Source organism: Pleurodeles waltl, chromosome 3_2 (assembly GCF_031143425.1).
Source record: "Pleurodeles waltl isolate 20211129_DDA chromosome 3_2, aPleWal1.hap1.20221129, whole genome shotgun sequence".
NCBI lineage: Eukaryota > Metazoa > Chordata > Amphibia > Caudata > Salamandridae > Pleurodeles > Pleurodeles waltl.
In genome coordinates, this window is record NC_090441.1 from 174,369,385 (window position 1) to 174,391,441 (window position 22,057).

The window sequence follows — 22,057 nt, forward strand, 5'->3', positions numbered from 1 at the left end:
GGCAAGTGATTCCACTTGTCCAAAGAAAAACACCAAACCTCCCACTACCACAACCCCAACTGCAACCTCTAGTGCCCCTAGTAATAGCAGTGGTGGTGGGAAATCTACTACAAATAGCCAATCCAAGGCTCACTATTGGTAATGTAGTTGGGGTTGGTCTTGTTAGAGAGACCACAGAGGCTGCTCTAGTCTCTGATGGTGGCATTGACTTTGCCACCTTGGTTGCTTGTCCCCTTAATATGGGTAAGTACAAGCAACTACCCCTAATCAATGGGGTTGAGGCCTACAGGGACACAGGAGCCAGTGTAACTATGGTGATAGAAAAACTGGTCCACCCTGATCAACACCTACTTGGTCAGCAGTACCAAGTGACTGATGCTCATAACAACACTCTTAGCCACCCCATGGCTTTTGTGAATCTCAACTGGAGGGGGGGGGGGGTTACTGGTCCAAATAAAGTTGTGGTAGCCACTGAATTACCTGTAGATTGCTTACTGGGCAATGATTTGGAAACATCAGCTTGGGCAGAAGTGGAGTTGGGGGCTCATGCAGCAATGCTGGGCATTCCTGGGCATGTTTTTGCTTTGACAAGGGCTCAGGACAAAAAGCAAAAAGGACAGGGAAACTTGGATTCTGGAACAATGGCCCAAGTGATCCCAAAAACTAGGGGTAGAAAGGGTAAATCCCTGCCCACTATCCCTCCCTCTACAGATGATTCCCCTTTTGAGGAAGAGGAATCCTCTCCCTGTGCAGAACCTACACCAGAGGAACTGGCAGCAGATGCTGCTGAGCTTTTGGGTGCAGGGGGGCCTGCCAGGGAGGAGCTGAGTGTGGCAAGCAAACCTGTCCCACATTAGAGGGTTTAAGACAGCAAGCTGTCAAACAGCAGAATGGGGATGTCAGTGATAGCCATAGGGTGTATTGGGAAGATAACCTCTTGTACACAGAGTCAAGGGACCCTAAACCTGGAGCTGCCAGGAGATTGGTCATTCCCTTGCAGTACAGAGTGTTTCTTCTTACCCTGGCACATGACATTCCTTTGGCTGGGCATTTGGGCCAGACGAAAACTTGGGAAAGACTTGTCCCCTTGTTTCACTGGCCTCATATGTCAGAGGACACTAAAGAGTTTTGTCGCTCTTGTGTGACCTGCCAAGCCAGTGGCAAGACTGGTGGCACTCCAAAGGCCTCCTTAATTCCACTTCCAGTGCTTGGGGTGCCCATTTAAAGGGTAGGGGTTGACATAGTTGGCCCCCTTGACCCTCCAACAGCTTTAGGCAATAGATTCATCCTTGTGGTAGTGGACCATGCCACTAGGTATCCTGAAGCCATCCCCTTAAGGACCACTACAGCTCCTGCATTGGCAAAGGCCCTCCTGGGAATCTTTTCCAGAGTGGGTTTCCCTAAGGAAGTGGTGTCAGACTGAGGTAGTAACTTCATGTCTGTATACCTCAAAGCAATGTGGAAGGAGTGTGGTGTAACCTACAAGTTTATCACCCCTTGCCATCCACAAACAAATGGTCTGGTTGAGAGGTTTAATAAAACTCTCAAAGGTATGATAATGGGACTCCCTGAAAAACTCAGAAGGAGAAGGTCCTGTTAGCTTGGGGAAACATCCTTTTTTACGACTTTTTAATTACGAAAGTCGTGGTTAACGAAAGCGTAACAACGCTTTTTTTAACCACAACTTCGTATTTTTGTGCCTTAACTACGTATATTCTGAACAACGAACATGCGTGGTTAAGGTACAAAGAAGGGAGTTGGCGAAGGTAAGTGGTGGGTTTAGGTTTTGGGGTGGGGGTGGGGGGTCAGGGGGTTTTAGGTTTTGGGGTGGGGTTGGGGGGGTGAGGCGTTTTTGGTTTTGGGGAGGGGGGTGGGGGTTTTAGGTTTTGGGGTGGGGTTGGGGGGGTGGGGCGTTTTTGGTTTTGGGGAGGGGGTGGGGGGTTAGGGGGTTTTAGGTTTTGGGGTGGGGTTGGGGGGGTGGGGCGTTTTTGGTTTTGGGGAGGGGGTGGGGGGTCAGGGGGTTTTAGGTTTTGGGGTGGGGTTGGGGGGGTGGGGCGTTTTTGGTTTTGGGGAGTGGGTGGGGGGTCAGGGGGTTTTAGGTTTTGGGGTGGGGCGTTTTTGGTTTTGGGGAGTGGGTGGGGGGTCAGGGGGTTTTAGGTTTTGGGGTGGGGTTGGGGGGGTGGGGCGTTTTTGGTTTTGGGGAGTGGGTGGGGGGTCAGGGGGTTTTAGGTTTTAGGGTGGGGTTGGGGGGTGGGGCGTTTTTGGTTTTGGGGAGTGGGTGGGGGGTCAGCGAGTTTTAGGTTTTGGGGTGGGGTTGGGGGGGTGGGGTGAGGAATGTAGGGTGAATGGTGCCTATTGCTAATGATTTTATCAGGAATGCCTTTACAACGAAATATCGTTGTTAAGGTATTCGTGGTAAAATCATTAGTAGTAAGGACGAGGTCGGTGTTCCGACCTCGTTGTTAAGGTTAGTAGTTGTTTTTAATTCGGTGTTCCGTCATATAATCGTTAGCTTGCCTCCTTTTTGCTTATAGGGAGGTACCCCAAAAAGGAGTGGGCTTCAGCCCCTTTGAGCTCCTCTTTGGGCACCCTGTGAGAGGTCCTCTTGCTCTTGTGAAGGAGGGTTGGGAACAGCCTTTAAAAGCTCCTAAACAGGACATAGTGGACTATGTACTTGGCCTAAGTATATGAAAAAGGCCAGTAAAAACCTTCAGGCCAGCCAGGAGCTGCAAAAGCAATGGCATGACCAGAAGGCTGTCCTGACTCAGTACTACCCAGGACAGAAGGTGTGGGTATTAGAGCCTGTGGCCCCAAGAGCACTCCAGGACAAATGGAGTGGGCCCCATCTAATTGTTGAAAAGAAGGGTGAGGTTACCTATTTGGTAGACCTGGGCACTGCCAGGAGTCCCCTTAGGGTGATTCATGTCAACCGCCTAAAGCCCTACTATGACAGGGCTGATCTCACCCTGCTCATGGCAACAGATGAGGGACAGGAAGGAGAGAGTGACCCTCTCCCTGATCTCTCCTCCACCACTGAAGCTGATGGCTTAGTGGAGGGAGTGGTCTTAGCAGATTGTCTTACTGCTGAACTGAAAGACAACTGTGTCAATCTCCTAAGTCAGTTTTCTGAACTCTTTTCACTTGTACCAGGTACTACTTCCTGGTGTCAACATACAATTGATACTGGAGACAGCCTGCCTGTCAAAAGTAAAATTTATAGGCAGCCTGACCATGTCAGGGACTGCATTAAACAAAAGGTGCAGAAAATGTTGGACTTAGGGGTGATTGAGCCATCTGAAAGCCCCTGGGCTAGCCCAGTTGTGCTTGTACCAAAACCTCACACCAAAGATGGAAAGAGAGAGATGAGGTTTTGTGTAGATTATAGAGGGCTCAATCAAGTAACCAAGACAGATGCTCAACCTATACCCAGGGCAGATGAGCTCCTGGATACACTGGTTTCTGCCAAGACACGTATCTAAGCACTTTTGATCTAACTGCAGGGTATTGGCAGATTAGGTTATCAGAAGATGCTAAGCCCAAGACTACAGATAACGAATGCAAGAGCTCACCAGAGTTCCTCTGCACTTCCCTCTTCGACTTCTGCCAAGGATCGACCACTGACTGCTCCAGGACGCCTGCAAAACCGCAACAAAGTAGCAAGACGACTACCAGCAACATTGTAGCGCCTCATCCTGCCGGCTTTCTCAACAGTTTCCTGGTGGTGCATGCTCTGAGGGTTGTCTGCCTTCACCCTGCACTGGAAGCCAAGAAGGAATCTCCTGTGGGTCGACGGAATCTTCCCCATGCCAACGCAGGCACCAAACTTCTGCATCACCGGTCCTCTGGGTCCCCTCTCATCCTGACGAGCGTGGTCCCTGGAACACAGGAGCTGGGTCCAAGTGTCTCCCACAGTCCAGTGGCCCTTCTGTCCAATGTTGGTGGAGGTAAGTCCTTGCCTCCCCACGCCAGACAGCAAACCTGTGTACTGCATGATTTGCAGCTGCTCCAGCTTCTGTGCACTTCTCCAAGTATTCCTTTGTGCACAGCCTAGCCTGCGTCCCCAGCACTCCGTCCTGCATTGCCCAACTCGCTGAGTTGGACTCCGACGTCGTGGGACCCTCTTTTGTGACTCTGAGTTGACTGCTATCCTCAGATCTTCTAAGTGCCTGTTCCAGTACTTCTGCGGGTGCTGCCTGCTTCTGTGGGGGCTCCCTGAGTAGCTGCGCGCCCCCTCTGTCTCCTCCGCCAAGGGGCGACATCCTGGTCCTTCCTGGTTCCCAGCAGCACCCAAAATCCTCAACTGTGACTCTTGCAGCTAGCAAGGCTTGTTTACAGTATTTCTGTGTAAAAACACTTCTGCAAACCGTGGGACATCTTCTCACCAAAGGGGAAGTTCCTGGCTCTTTTTGTTGTTGCAGAATCTTTGGCTTCTTCCACCCGGAGGCAGTCCTTTTGCACCTTTATCCGGGGTTTAGTGGGCTCCTGCCCCCCGGACACTTTCGTGACTCTTGGACTTGGTCCCCTTCCTTTACAGGTCTTCAGGTCCAGGAATCCGTCTTCAGTGTTTTGCTGGTGCTTGTGGGTCTTGCAGAATCCCCTATCACGACTATTCTGTCTGTCTGGGGTAGTAGGGTAACTTTAATCCTACTTTTCAGGGTCTTGGGGTGGGGTATTTTGGACACCCTTACTCTTTTCTTACAGTCCTAGCGACCCTCTACAACTTCCTATAGGCCTGGGGTCCATTCGTGATTCGCATTCCACTTTTGGAGTATATGGTTTGTGTTGCCCCTAGGCCTATGTCTACCTAGTGCATCCTATTGTGATTCTACATTGTTTGCACTACTTTTCTTACTGTTACTTACCTGTTTTTGGTTTGTGTACATATAATTTGTGTATATTACTTACCTCCTAAGTGAGGGTATCCTCTGAGATACTTTTGGCATATTGTCACTAAAATAAAGTACCTTTATTTTTAGTAACTCTGAGTATTGTGTTTTCTTATGATATTGTGCTATATGATATAAGTGGTATAGTAGGAGCTTTGCATGTCTCCTAGTTCAGCCTAAGCTGCTTTGCCATAGCTACCTCTATCAGCTTAAGCTGCTAGAAACACCTCTATTCTACTAATAAGGGATAACTAGACCTGGCACAAGTTGTAAGTACCACAAGGTACCCACTATAAGCCAGGCCAGCCTCCTACAACGTGGGCTTAACCCCCTGATAGCTGTGGCACAGAGGAAAAAGAGTTAACTTAAGAAATTTTGCTGTAACAAAACAGTTAAGGTACTACACATTTCCTCGTAATTGCCCATTGTACACAATTGTTCAAAATCCGATTCATTCTTTCAACTAATCCATTGGTTTGTGGATGGTACAGAGAACTTCTTGAATGGGTAATCCCCTTGTTTCAAAACATTTTAACATTCCGTACTAACAAATTGAACACCATTGTCTGAAACAAGAAAATGTCTTTCAAGAAATCCACAATATTTTTTGAAGATGGTTCACTAATGAAACTAATTTCAGGCCACTTTGAATAATAATCAATGACCATCACAACATATCTAGAAGCAGACAGCAAGATATTGAATTGACCTACTAAGTCAATACCTAGCTTCTCCCAAGGTCTTTTGGAAATTCTATTGGCTGCATGGGTGGAGTTCTCACCTTGAACCCCTGCCCAGAAATGGCACATACCACACAATCATCTACAACTTGTTCCACTGTCCTGTCCACGTAAGGCCACCAAAACAACTCATGCAGCCTACACTTTGTCAAAGTTTTACCTAAATGGCCCTCATGCGCTCCATGGATCAGTCTCATTCTTAGGCTTACAGGAGGCACTAGTTTCCCGCAACGCATGAGAATGCCATCTTCAATCAATAATTCGAGAGAAACTTTGACAAACGTCTGAAACTGATAACTGAGACTCCTCTCTTTAGACCAACCTTCTTTGATATACTCCATAACTTTTGGCAAAACGTCATCCTTAAACACTTCGGGCCAGATGTAGCAAACGTTTGCGACTCGCAAACGGGCCGATTTGCAATTTGCGACAGTGCAAAATCGGAAATGGGATGCAAAAAGCCCATTTCCGACTCGCAAAAAGCGATGGGACCCGTTTGCGAGTCGCATCCGTTGCGACCCCATTTTGCGACCCGCAAATTGCAAGTCGCAATTTGCGAGTCGCAAACCTTATGCAATTGCAACTCGCAAATTGCGACTAGTCGCAAAAAGCCCAGTTTGCAAGTCGCATTTACCACTAACTCAGAGCAGGTGGTAACCATTACCAAAGTATAAAAGGAGACCCAGAAGGCATCTGGGTCACTCAAGATGGCGGACATACACCTGATAGCAGTGAGGAGGAGAGTCTACGCAGCCCAGCAGAGGAGGAGGAGGGGCCACAGACAGGAGAAGATATATAGAACAAGGCAGACCCTTTTCCAGCAAACTGAAGAGGAGATCTATGATAAATACCGCCTTAGCAGCGCTGCCATTCTAGAATTCATAGATTTACTAAAACCACAGCTAGAACACAAGACTCTGCGTGGCTGCGCCATCCCTACGCATGTGCAAGTACTATGCGCACTGCACCTCTTGGCCTCAGGGAGCTATCAGGGGGTCATTGCCGTGGCAGGTGGGGTATCCCAAAGTGCAGTGTCAAGGTTCCTCAGGGCATTCCTAGATGCCTTAGTAGCGCACAGGTCTCAGTTCATATACTTACCAAGGAATGAGGCAGAAATTAACAGCACCAAGCTGGACTTTTCCCGCATTGCCCACTTCCCCCATGTAATTGGATGTGTAGATGGGACACACATTCAAATATGCCCCCCGCTAATCTGGAACATATTTTCCGCAACAGAAAGTGTACCCACTCACTCAACATACAGGTTGTTTGTGATGCCCATTACGTCATCACGGACATCGTAGCTAAGTTTCCAGGCAGTACCCATGACTCATACATTTTTAGACATAGTGGGATACATCAACGCCTGGAACGTGGGGAGTTTGGAGACGGATACCTCCTAGGTAGAGCTGCATACACCTTGCAGACATACACACAGGCCACTGTGCACGACTATCTGGACTTCCTAACAGTGTACTTTTGTGCCCAACAGGTGACAGTGCATATGCTCTAAGGCAATGGATCATGACTCCATTTTTAACACCCAGCAATGATTCAGAGAGGCAATACAACAGTGCGCATAAGAGGACCAGGAACCTCATAGAGCGCACCTTCGGACTCCTGAAGGCAAGATTCCGATGCCTCCACCGCAGCGGAGGCGCCCTCCAATACACCCCCATTACCACTTTCAAAATTGTGGTCGCATGCGCCATCCTCCACAACATAGCCACCCGACGTGGGCTACCTCTCACCCCTGCAGACCCAGATCCTGATGATGAAGAGCAAGAACAACCACATCGCCATCATGGGGATAGGAGTCTAGCTAATCAAGGCAGACTGAGACGGGACCACATTGCAACGCAATATTCTGGACGGTACGTGTCAACTCCCACCATACTCACCTATTAACCATTTGTTAAGTGGAACAAAAATAACTGTTTTATTAATGTCATGAAGAAACTATATACAAGTTGAAATTGTCCATGGGCAGGAAAATGCCAACCAGTCATGTGGCACATTAACGCCATGTGCCACATGAATCTGTCCTGGCTGTTATCTATGATCTCCTGCCCCTCCTGCCAGCCTGGCTGGTCCCTGCTGCGTCCATGGTGCTGTGCCTACCACTCCTCAGCACGCTACTGTGAGTGGCAGAGACACTGCTCACTGTTGAGCCCTCCTCCCAGGTGTATTTGTTAACTTCCTGGCTGTGATGTCATCATCATGTGCCAGGAAGTGTTTCCAGGGTGTTCTGGTATGCTTTCTGGAGTGTTCTGCTGCATCTGCAAGCAATTTTGAAGGTATTCGCAATTTGCGACACCCACTCGCTAATTGCGAGTTCGTTTTTGCACACTCGCAAACAGTGACCTCGCAAACTGCGGACTCGCACACAGCGTTGCGAGTCCGGCTGCGAGTCGCAAAATCGGATCGCTTTTTATTCTGGCATTCCACTTTGCGACTCGCATTTTGCGAGTCGCATCAACTCGCAAAATGCGAGTCGCAATTTTTATTTTTGCTACATCTGGCCCTTCATCCCTCCATTCCTTCTCACTGACGGCACACATATCTTCTATATCAACTGAAGCAATAAAACAACTCTCTTGCTCTTCTTCCTCAAAAATGGAACCCTCTGTTTCAGCAACAGGAAATCTGGACAGAAAATCAGCTCTCCCATTTTTGCTACCAGGCACATATGTGACAGTGAAATCATACTGTAGTAATTTTGTAGAAAACCTGGCTATCCTTGGGGTATGATCATTGCACTTGTCTCCTGACAATATAGCAACTAATGGACTAAGATCGGTGCGTAACTCAAAATGCCTACCCCAGACATAGGGATGAAATTTCCTGATATCCCACCAACAAGCCAAATGTTCCTTTTCAATCACCGAAAAATTCAATTCCGGACTTTTGAGAACTCTCGAAGCATAACCCAACGTGTTCTCTACATTGTCCTTGCGTTAAGTCAGAATTGCACCAAGGCCAAATCCACTCTCATGGACCGTGATGGTACACTCAACACTAGGGTCAAATGGTCTCAAGACCTTCGCACCAACTAATTGAGCCTTGATCCATTCACAAATTGCCTGACACTCATTATTCCATATAAAAGTAACATTTCTTTTCAACATGTTGGTAAGTGGTTAGACTTTAGAAGCATAATCTTGAACGAACCTAGAGTAGAACTCACATAGTCTAATAAAAGATTTTAAACCAGGTTTGTCTGAAGGTGCCTTGGCTTCAATTATAGCATCAACTAGCCCCGGACGGGGTTCAATACCTTGATCAGACACTACTGTAAATACCCCAAATATTCCATGTTTCTTTTTAAAAACAGACAATTTTCTCTCTTCAACACAACACCTTTGTCTTTCAAGATATTAAGGATTTGTAACAATGTTTTATCATGTTTTTCTCTAGAATCACTATGAATTAACACATCGTCTTGAAAAATGACAACTCCGCTAACATCCTTTAACATGTTGAACATGATTCTTTGAAAAACAACCGCGGCTGAAGCCAATCCAAAAGGCATTCTACAATACTGAAAAGTCCCAATAGGAGAAATGAAAGCTGTCAAATGTCTCAACGAAGGATCAAGTACCACTTGGTTGTAAGCAGAAGCTAGATCTAGCTTAGTAAACCACTTAGCACCACTAATAGTGGTCAGTAACTCTGAAATTTTGGGTAACGGATGGGACTCCACCCAAATGCTTTTATTCAGGCTCCGAAGATCCACACAAACTCATAAATCTTCATTTTTTTCTTAGTAGCCACCAAAGGTGAAAGCCAAAGGGATGACTCAATAATACCCTTTTCACAAAGACTATTGAGTTCTTGTTCCAGCTGGTCCCCACACTGAAAAGTATGCTCCTCAAACAGTGTTTAACTGGAAAAGCATGATCCTTAACTTTAATATAGTGAACAAAACCTTTGATAGATCCTAACCCTTCACCATAAACTGTTGGAAACTGGTTAATAATACTATCAGTGAAATTATTTGATTCCACAACAGACACTTGTTCCTTTGTTCCAGGTTTGAGGATCATCTTGAAAAGCTACTGGTGAAACCAACCCAAAATAGACAGCCCTTTGATTGCAACGTAAACCTTGCCAAAAATGTTCCTGCCTTTAAACTCAAGCACTTCCTAAAAAAAAACAGCAAGATCTATCTTTTGTCCCTCATACAAAACAAGTGCTCTATCAGGAGGCTTCAATGGTCTGTTATTCCATGTTGCTTCAAACAACTCCTACGTAATCATAGTAATCTGAGCCCCTGAATCCACTAACAAATTTATTTTCTTTGCACCCACACCAGTTTCCACATAAGGATCAACACATGATGATACATTGCCTTCCACAATGGATTCATCACCCACAGCCATCACCATATCTCTCAAATCATCCTGAATTTTCTGTACATTCTCTAAATCATCTGATAGTGCATCAGAGACATTAGCCACATCTGTAGTTTTACTAACAGACTTAAACATGTGGCCAGCTCCATTATCCCATCTGCAACCTTGGTAAACCTTAGCAAAGTGACCAAACTTCCCAACCTTTGTTATTTCCATAATGAGGTGCATTACCACATCTGAAACAAATATTATTTTGTTTGAAAAATGAGCTATTATAATTCCTTGGAATGAAATGAGATTTTTTGGTTCTCTCAATTTAACTGCACCCACGCTAACCGTTGTTTTGACGTCTAACTCTTTCACAGAAACCTTAGATACTTCAATACTTTTCGCCGTCCGAATAGTCTCTTCGAGTGTAGGATTTCCCATTGAAAGTAGCTTCTGTTGAATTGTCTTGTCTGAACATTTTGACCATTTGTGTAGTGAATGTCTCAAACTGACAATCAGCACTCAATGTCCTCAACGCTGAAATGAAAGAATCTACATCTTCACCATCTCTTTGCTCCCTTGTGAAGAATTTATGTCTGACGACTACAATGCTCGGTTGTATGTCGAAACGTAATTCCAATTTTTTAACTGCCTCTGAATACTCATCCAAGTCTTCTTCATCTCCCTGGTTCCGAACTAATGGTGGAAGATGTTTAAAAATAGATCTTCCTTCAAAACCCAGAGAATGCAGCAACATGAATTTCCTCCTTTCTGGTATAGACCGTGAAGCACCAATGGCACCAAAATAAGTAACAAAAGCATTGTATCAATTTCTCAATGGAACAGTTGGTGACCCTGGAACCTCAAGGAAAGGCTTAGGAGGTAGTACAGACTGCATAGTATACATTTTACAGATAGGTAACAAATTACCAATACATTTCGCATGACCAACGAAGAAGAAAAAAAAATGCTTTGTAAAAAGAAAATATATAAAGAAAACACAGATAAAAGTATAGAAAATGACAATCTAATTTAAAATTCACAAACCTTCCAATACATGCACATCAAATCATCCAAAACTTAACATTTCACCTGTTAAACTTTTTTTTTCCATGAAAATTAACATGGTGTGCGTATCACTGCGTTAACTACAAATTTGTGCTCCAAAACACTGTGACACGCGTAGGCTTAATGCAGTACTTGTGAAGTTCCTTTAAACATAGACAGCACAAAGGTGAACAAAGGTAAACAAGACCCCATGATGATAATTACAAATGTAGCACACTTCTTTTTAAAAGCCTTGACCTTTAAATGCACACTTCTTTCAGTATGCTAATGTCATTCCTCCCTCGTGACAACAAAACTTGCAAAAAAAAATGTCCACCGTAAGCGAGCGTGTCGCTGTAGCAACGAGCACGCTACACTTCCTCCAGTTTGCTTTTGTATTACCGTAATAACAAAAGCTTTTTAAGAGGACCACTCAAGCGTTAGCGTCGCTGTAGCAACAAGCACAATACAGTGCATTCATTTGGTAATATCTTTTGTATCTCAATAGCAACAAAAGCTAGTTAAAATGGCTGCTATAAGCGTGCGCATCGCTGTAGCAACGAGCGCAAAATCCTAATGCACGCACAAGACGTTAACGACTTCCTGCGCATTGAATCAGAAGTTTGTGAACTTAACTGGACTATTTGATTGTGAGTGCTGTTAACTCACCTCCTATGATACTGTGCTATTCCATTTGTGTTTTAGAATTTGGGTAGTTCTTTAAACACACATTATTGTAATTCTCTCCACAGAGGATGTTAGCATAAAAAGTGATCACTGTGATATTTTTTCTTTATAGATATTCTTACATTTTATAAGAAATGTAAAGAAAGTAGCTGAAATAGAGGTGTTTGTGAACCAGGTATTAGTTTTCTTTAAAACAAAATTATATTAGAATCCAGCTTATGTTAGTAGTCAAAATCTGTCTAATGTGATAAAAGCCTTGCCCCAATTATTTTTTCTCTTTTATCCCATCCCTATTCCCCTTGCTATTGGTGATCCAAATTGAATTTGTGTTGGGCTGGATTGCCTTTTGGGAAAGCTGGCCCAAATGTCAGTGTATCGATGGTACGGCTGCTGACCAATGACTTCTGGTAAGTTCCCAGAGTTCATGACAAATATAGAGTACCACAGTGTACCTACAGCCTTTAATTTAAATGTCACAAGTGGACTTCAGGACTCGCTGTGACATACACTTGAGAGTGTAAACATGACTGTAGGCCTGCCATCAAGAAGCTGGTTGTGCAGGTTTAAACTGCTTGTAAAAGTTGCCATTTTCTGACCAATCTACAGCCACTCTTCTAAATATTTAAAAGTCACCCCTAAGTGGGCCATGCTGCTCATTAAGCAGGTTGCCTGGTATTTAAAATTAGGACATGTAAAGGTTTAATGTTAAACATATCCTTACATGTTGTGAAAGTTAAAAGGGCCTAGATGCTATTTTCACTGTAGCAGAGTTAACAGTTCCATAGAAAAGTACGGGACTACAATATTACGTTTTTTAAATGTTATCTCTGCCTAGGAAACCACTAAAGAAATATTGCAAGGATTCCTTTTAATGCTTATATAAAACAATTCAATTGCAAAGTCAAAGCAAATTTTGTCTAACTGTTACAGAAAAAAAACTTCAGACAAGTTACGTTTTAGCCTGTCTTGCTGCTTAAAGCTTCTAAGGCCTTTCAGTACTTTCCAAATGTCACTTAGCAGCTGATGGCTCCCTGGTGGTGAGGTGTGAACTACTCCCAAGATCTAACAGTGGACTAGAAAAAAACAATCCACTGGAACCTGATAGAATATGCAGTGGAAGGCCTCGAAGGGCCTCTTTGAAATAAAAGTGTTAAGTCCTTCTTGAATGTCACAGCCTGCCTGACAAGCCTGCTGAAGGTTTTCATATGACACTTGGGATGAACGTCAATAGGCCTACCTGCCACAGGCAAATGTTAGCTCAGACTTGGGCAGGACCTTTCTTTTGTCCTGCCAGCCATTTAGGCACCAAGCACAGTGAGACTCTCTTTGACATTTAGTGTCACAGGTCTGCTTGGTAAACAATAAGCATTCAAAGTGCTCTTCCATGGGGGAGAACAGAATGCTAAAACATTTTGCGTGTATCCACAGTCTGGGTGCTGAAAGCTCAGCTTTTTACCTTTTACAAGACTACTGTCTCTGAGTTTGTTGGGGGTACAGGGATTCCTTAAAACTTGATTTTAGTGTTAGATGTTGGAGGATACCAAAATTACCACAGTAGACTCCCTCCATTAATCCCCAGCACTTAGAATCCAACGTCAGTGTGGCCGAAGACTTTGACCATCTTAAAAATGTGGGTAGGGTTAGTCCTGGGAACCCTTACCCCATTGGTTAAGGCATGTCCTAGAGTCATTCCCATACACTAGCTCCTGCCAAGCATAAATGTGCCACCTCCGGGCACCCAATTCAGAACACTCTAGGACCTGAGGAAGATCAGAAGAGGACTGAACCGTCTGTCTGCAACCTGGGAAGAGCCCTAGAAAACTGGACCTGCTCTCTCTCTTGTATCCACGACAAAGAAGTAGACTCCAAGGGTCATAAGGCTAACATCTTGTTCAAGCTACACGGTCACAGGAAGCTACAAGAGGCCTATTCCTACAACTGGCCCGCTGACTAGGGGCAACTGAACCTCAACAAGAGCCCCCTGTGGCCTCTGCCAGCCACACTGCGAGTCTCTAAGTGCCTCCCCTGAGGTACTGGTGGCCTTTATAAGTGCACGTCTGTGGTGGATTGGGAACTGAAAGGACTAAAGTCAGAAAGTAAATTCTTTGACCATGAGCAAACTGGTTAGTGTATCTGCCCTGCGCTCCATCAAGGTCAGCTTCAAATTGCGCCTTGGTCTAGTTCTAAAGCTACCATGGACTACCATTGGTGGTTCGTGCTTCTTGGGGCTATTTCTACTTTAAACTTTACAAAATCATATTTCTGGTTCCCCTTATTGTTTTTTGTTGTTGTGGTGTTATTTTGTGCATTACATTTTACTCTATTTTCTTATTTCTTTTTGGGATTTTTATTATTTTGCAGTTCCACTTTATTACTGTTTTGGTACCGCATAAGCGTTTTACACATTGACTCTAAGTTAAATCTGTCTGCTCTTTGCCACAGCTACCAGGGTTTTGAGCTCAGGTTACTTTAGTAACATCAGTGCTTCACCCTGGCAAGGATTGTGTTTATTATTTGCATTATTTGAGGTGGGCCCTCACCTCCTTAAAATAAGAAAAATAATTTCTTATACTCACCAACAAGTTAAACCCTCAGTGCTGCCAGGTCTGTCATTTACTGGGGTATGTTGCGTAAATGATCATGTTGATGTTGTTTAATTTGTTAGAACTAAAGAATCTTGTAGTTACTGCCATTTTAACACTGACCATATTGTGGTTTCATGTGGACTCATGTACATTATAATTTTTTCAGGAGTCACATAATTTGACCTTTATGATTTCTGGTACAATGTCTACCTTTTTTAATTTAAATTAACAAATTTAAATAAATAGTGACTGCACCCTTAATATAGAATTCTAGAAATGTGTATGTGTACAAAAAAATAATAAAACACAATGATTGTTTCCACGTTTTATCATTTAACTTTTGCATATAATCAGATTAAAATAATCATTTACTACAAGCACTAAATAATTTGCAAACAAAAGTTACAGATTATATTATTATAATAATACACATTTCTAATTATTTATGTTTATTCAACCCTGTCAATGAATAAGGCTAAAAAATGTATATAATTAAAAATATATTTTTATGCAGGACTATGTTGAATAAATGTGAATACAATTATTGTTTTAAAATAAATTGTTGAAATAACTTATCAAAGATAGGCAAATATATAAGATGTGACATTTAGGGCTAAAACTATGTTAATCAGATATATTTTGACCTATGAATTTTGTTGTTTGATCAGCACTGATTTTGTTATCTTTTATTCAACTCATAAGTCTCCAGAAAAAATAGAACTGTTTTTCTTCATTTGATTTTGTGTTTATTAGGATAGCCCTCAATAAAAGAAGATGATCCGGCAGGTCATTGCCAGAAACGTTTGACAGCTGGGGGTGTGCATTTAAGTAAGAGGACCTTTGTTGCTTGAGCAAAAAAGCAACTCTCCAGAATTTGGGAAGATCCTACAAAATATCACAGAGTGTATGCCACACCCTAACCATTCTGATGCTGCTGTGTATTCTGGTGGTGATATGTGCTGCTGTGGTGAGGAAACAGAGAGTAATAGAGCCACAACAAAAGGTCTAAGTAATAAGATGTCAACATGAAGTCTGTACGTTTCTCATCTATGTTTTTTAAACAAGTATTTTTATTTCAGGATCTATCTCATCATTCATTAACAAAATTAATGTATGTAATTTTCACAGTTGTTAGTGTTCTCATGGTAATAAGTGAGATTTTTTCTTTGTCTGATGTTAAATTTACAAAGCTAAAGTATTCCTTAAACAATTATCTATACATTTTGCAGGTTTTGTTAATGACAATGTGTTTTACAATTTTTTTAAATATGGTTGATAAGGTTTAGCATGACCCACGGGGATATGCTGGACAATGAAATCAATGTGTTGACTAATATGTCAAAACGAATATGAGCAGCAAAATCTCTTTAATTGTTGTAATGGACCAGTCCTTCAAACAATGCCTAAGAAATTATTACCAGTTGTTTGATAATATCTATCCTAATGTTTCCGAAGTATGCAGATAACAGTATGTCAGCACAGCTTTCTTGCCAGCATAATGTTCTAATAGTTATTATTTATTCACCTGTATTATTCAATATCTTCACCACTGCGAGGTGCGTATGACTGCTTATACTGACATTTGGCCTTACTAAGCAGCAATATATATTATAAATTAAACCTATATGAATAGTTCTTTTTACAGTATTTCCTGATTTCTTTCAATTAATAAAATGAAAATACTAATTCAGTGATGGTAATGAAAAATGTAAAAACCAAAGTCATTATTATAGTTCATGGATGTATCCAAGAATACAATTTGGTATAAAACTTCAGCTGTCTTTTGACCAAGCAAAGGGATTTCAGTGTGCTTATTGTTTGTAGAGGCATGTGAAGAAGAACTATTGCCAATTATTTTATTTATTTTGATCGTAAAATATTACATCGCTGATTTTACAACATTCGGTCTTCCTAATAATGTTTCAATTTCGTTTCATTGCAGGGGCTGATTTTTAGGTTCACTGACATAAGATAGTGGTAAACAATGTAGTTGACAAAAAAATAAAAAACATTGTGTCAAAGATATTGACCACATATGTTCCTATACATAAAACAAAAAAATAATGTGGAAGTGGATATCGTCCACAAACAAGTAACATATTATTGTTTGAATATATACATATATACATATATATATTCATTAAAAGGCCAGAAGTTACAGGGACGGTATAGTTAGGTTAAAATTTTACATGCACAAAATCATAAAAATTCAGCTGCTATGGTTAGAGTTATTTCAAGTAACTATAACTTGTTCCATAAGGTAACTATAACTCACACCCCTGCCATGCAGTCTTCTCATCATTAATTTTACTGCAAATGTTACAGTGATATTATCAATGATGTAATAGAAGATGTCATGAGTGATGTAATATCTGGGGTAATTAGCAGTGCATGATGAAGGTGTGAGTTGTTGTTACCTTACGACATGAGTTGTGGTTTTTTGAAATAGCTATAACAGCTGAAATTCTGTGGTTTTGTGCGTGTAAAATCTGCACCTAACGTCACTGTAATCTTTGCCTTTTTGGTGAAATTCTAAGGTTTTTTCATTCTATTTCCTAACTATAACATCACTGTAACCTTTGTTTTGTTCAGTGAATTTCATACGTTTTTTTTAACGTTAAGTAAGATGCCTATTGCAATGCACGGTGAGGAGAGGGTTGGATTCAGGGCTTGGCCTGGCATTGTGTTGTCCCACCCAAGCTCGATGCTCCTGCTTCTCGTTGCCATCCATTGTCCGAGTTCATGGCCCTGCTCCCTCATTATAGCCCTATGTGGCTGTTGTTCTGTCACTGCCCTTCCCGACTGCCTTGAACAGTTAGCTTGCTGCCCCATCCACCTCCTCCCTACCCTCTATTGTCAAAGTCCATGAACCAGCCCCCTCCCTCCTGCCCTGCCTGGTCCAATGTGCTGCCACTGACCTTCATATAGCTTGATGTCCCTGCCCACTTCTCCTGCCCTTCGTTGACCAATTCTATGGTCCATTATTGCCCTCCTGCTTAACCTCTGTGCTTAGCTTCCTGCCCCTGCCCTCCTTCCCTTGCCCTCCGATGTCTGTCTGCATGCCCCTGCTAGCCTCTATTTGCCTACAATGATCCATGGACCTGTCACTGCCCATCCTATCTACTCTGAGTATTCTATTGAGCTGCCACTGCCCCTCCCACCTCCTTAGCATGGTCAGATGGGTGTTGCTTGTCACTGCCACCTCTACCCTGCCTGTCTGAGTTCCATGCCCCAATCTCTTCCCTCTTATCCTCCATGGTACATTTTGCTGCCACTACCCCTCCCGCTTGCCATGCATGGTGTTCTGTATGGCCCTCCATTCAAAGATGTTTGAAAAGAAAAAAATATCACAACTACATATCCCATGAAACATTGGGAATAAGTGTCCAGAGTAACCACAGTCCAATCATAACTCGGTCTGCCATATATAAGTGTATGACGTCCCTGCCTGTTCCTCTTCTTCACTGGGGTAAGTTAGCCTTGAGTGATAATCCTATTTGAATGTTTGAACATTACCTACCAAACATGGAAGTAATGCACGTAATAAAACTTGTAATCAATTAACAACCAACTGTGTCATACCAATGAATCCATGGTATGAATCTTTAGATTAAGATAAGGGACACTACAATTCAAATCATCAGATATCCATTTACATGTTGACAGTAAATATTTACTTTACTTACTGAAAACGAAGTTTCATAGGGAGGGTCAGGAGTTCATGTTTTGATGTCCCTGGGTGGGATAATCCTTGCTTCCTTGTCCTTAATAGAATTGAAACTTTCCTTCCCATTAGCTAGGAAATTTGTCATTCTATGTCAGAACCGGAGGTGAGGATTATGCATGTTCAAAGCTTACTTACTACCAGAGATGTGGCCTCTGACATAGGTTTAAAATATAACTTTTTAAATGTTGATTCGGATTACCAATCCGCTGTGCTCATGATGTCTTCAAGTCTGCCACCTACCTGAATGGCTTTAGATGCCATGGGTCCTCTTTTGAATGAGTACCAAACTTATTTATATCCATCCCAGCTTCTGCCGTAATCCAACGTACCCACCTGGTAATAGAGGGAGAAGATACTGCCTTAAATGGTTTCTGCATTGCAATGAGAAGCTGTCTCTCTGCTGGTGGTTTGACGTCAGCTGTCATGTCCTCATATGCTTTTATGCATCTTCCCACACGTAATTTAGGTTGTTCAGAGAAAACAGGGTAGGATACTGGTCTGGTATTAGTCTTGGTCCTCCTGGCTATAGTAAATGTGACCCCTTCTGGTGTGAAAACTATGGCTGAAATATCCAGAGCTCGGATGTCCGAGACTCTTTTGCATGATATGAGACAAAGCAGGATGGATAATTTTGCCGAAAGCTCCTTCCTAGACCAATACTTATTATCTTGCTAACCCAACAATCACCTTAAAACCACATTAACATCCCAGAGACCTGAATATCTGGGCTCTGGAGGTGTAGACAGACAAATACTTCTCATCAATTTGCAAATCCATGGATGTTCACCAATGGGTTTGTTATCAATAGTGTTATCCCCTGACCTTAAGGTATGCTAGTCCTGATTGAGCTAGTTCTGTTAAATAAGGTATTATATAAGTACCTTCTGCCCCCAAGGGATCCAGATGTTTTTCCACACACCAATGATGCAATTGCCTCCAAACTGACAATCTCGCTTGGTGGTGACTGAAGCCCATGCTTGTTTGATGAATTTTGCAGCTTTTGCTGAAAGGTGTGAGTTTTTCCAGCCTCTTCGGAAATCCTCCATGCCATAAAGGATAGATGACCCCGAAGGACCATCAGATGCAAGTAACCATGATGGTCCCGTAGGATCGAAGGGAACAAGGGCAGTTCTATCAGGAGATCCCAGGAGAGTTCCATCAGCATCGGGACCATGCTCATGATTTTCAGTTCGGTGTTACTAGCACCAGCAATGCTGTTTGTCGTCTGACCTGAGCCACCACCCTGTGAAACATCAGAAAATGTGTCAATGCATACAGTTGATCCTTCAACCAGTCCTGTGGGAAAGCAGCCACTGCTACTGCCTCTGGACCCGGTCTCCAGCTCACATATCGAGCCAATTGGTGATTCAGTCAAGAAGCAAAAAGATCCAGATTGCACGAACCCATCTGTCCATCAGGGCTAGAAAGATTGTGCGATCCAGTTGCCAATCGCTGCTGTATGTGAAGTTCCTGGAGTTGCAGTCTGCCACAGTGTTCTGAATCCCTTGCAGGTATTCCGCTGTCACCGACATGTGTTTCTGTAGGCAATAATGCCAGGAATTCTTCACCAATCCAATAGCATATTTGACTGTGTTCCTCCTAGGCGGTTGATGTATTGGACCGCTGAGATGTTGTCCATCTGTAGCAGGATACAGATGAAACTCTGTCCTTGGTGAGAGATTTTATCGTGAAGGATCTGGCCAGGAAAGCCAGGCAATTTATATGTAATTGTAATTCCTCCGCTGACTATCTGCCCCCCAGCAATATGTTTCTGCATCTGGCTCCCCAACCTAGTTGGCTAGTATCTGATTCTATAATTATGCCCGGTGTTGTCCCGCATATCACCCTCCCATTCCAGGCCTCCATGTGATCTATCCACAATTGGAATTCTGTCCTGGCTTCCTGAAACAAGGAAGTCAGTTCCAAGTATGTTCGGCCCCTTTGTAGGTGAGTAGCCTTCAGTCTCTGGAGGGCTCAATAATGTAAAGGTCCCGGAAACATGGCCTGGATGGATGATGATAGAAGTCCCCTTATTCTGGCCAGTTGGCGCAGAGATATTCTGTCCCGTTGAAGGACAGTTCAGAGTTCCGTATCTTTGTGACCTTTGAAGAGGAAAGTCTCAGTGCAGCCGTCACTGAATCAATGAGGAATCCTCAGAATGTAATCTGTTTGGTTGGAATAAGTACTGATTTCTGTTCACTGATGACAAACCAAGGCCTGGAGGAGAGCAATCGTCAAATTCAGATTCAATCTGAGTTGTGCTTGCGATTGGTCCATCAGAAGGATGTTGTTTAAGTAGATGATCATCTGTACACCTCTTGTGCAAAGAATCTCCACTACTGGTCTTAGGAGCTTTGTAAAGCACCATTGGGGTGAGGATAGACCAAAGAGCTTGTCCCCACCCACACAGCTGGACACATTCTCAACCCTGTTTTCTCAGCAGGGGACAACATCACCATCTCTCACACCACAGAACACCATTGGACTGACCACAAGTGCATCCACTTTACCTATACAAGGAACACCACACGCCACTATGCCCCCGTCCCCTCGGCAGACGCTGGGGAAAAGTTACAGAAGCACAACTCGCCAACTCTCTCAACCTCTCTCTCCCACCGGATGCAGCGGACACAAATGAAGCTGCACGCAATCTACACCGCTGGTTATCGGATTGCGCCTACAACGGAGCCCCCCTAATGAAAACAGCAGGAAATCGACAGGGCAAAACACCTAAATGGTTTATGGCAGACCTACAGAAATACAAATGCTCCTGCAGACAACTGGAACAGAAATGGAGGATTAGCAAATCAACCAAAGACCCCACAGCCTACAAGAATGCAGTCACCACGCACCACCAGAACATCAGAGCCACCAAAAACCCACCTTTCAAGCACGCCTCAACTCAGGTACTCACAACAGTAAAGAGTTCTTCGCCATCGTCAAAGAGTTCACGAACCCCGGGACAGACACCTCATCCCTCCCTGCCTCCCTAGACCTCTGCAACAACCTCATCACCTTCTTTCACCAAAAAATACAGGACATCCACGAAGGCTTCAGGAACAAAAACCCACCAGCATCACTCACCAACACGGACATAGCACCTCACCAGATCCTGAACTCCTGGACCCCATCACCATAGAGGACACCCAAAGACTGATGAACTCCATCCACTCAGGAGCACCCTTGGATCCGTGCCCTCATCATATCTTCAACTTGCCAGCGCCACTATAGCACCGGAGCTCTGCCGAACTATCAACCAATCCTTCAAGACCGCCACTTTCCCCTCAGACTGGAAGCACACCAATATCAACCTGCTACTCAAGAAACCCTCCGCAGACCCAAGGGAGCTGAAGAACTACAGACTCATCTCTCTGCTCCCTTTCCCAGCCAAGGTAACAGAGAAGGTTGTCAACCAGCAACTCACTGAATTCCTCAAGACACACCACATCCTAGACCCATCCCAATCTGGATTTAGAAGCAACCACAGCACTAAACCGCAGTCCTAACAACCACTGACAACATGTGCATCATACTGGACTGCAGAGGCATGGCCGCACTCATCCTCCTTGACCTCCCTGCTGTATTTGGCACCGTCTCCCACTCCACCCTCTGCGACTGACTATGTGATGCCAGCATCTGAAATAAAGCACTGGGTTGGATCAGGTCCTTCCTCACTGAAAGATCACAGAGTGTCAGACTATTGCCGTTCACGTCAGAACCCAAAGACACATGCTGCAGAGTGCCCCAAGGATCTTCACTCAGCCCAACGCTTTTCAACATCTACATGGCCCGCTTGCCAAGATCAAAAAACAACATGGGCTAAACATAGTATCCTACGCCGACGACACCCAACTGATCCTCTCCCTGTCCGAGGACTCTGCAAAGGCCAAGAGAAATTTTCACAATGGGATGAGAGCAGTTGCTGCTTGGATGGAAGCCAGCTGCCTCAAACTCAACTCGGGCAGGACAGAGATCCTCATAATCAGCTCCACCCCTTCTGCCTGGAACAATTCCTGGTGGTCACCGCTCTCGGAAACATCCC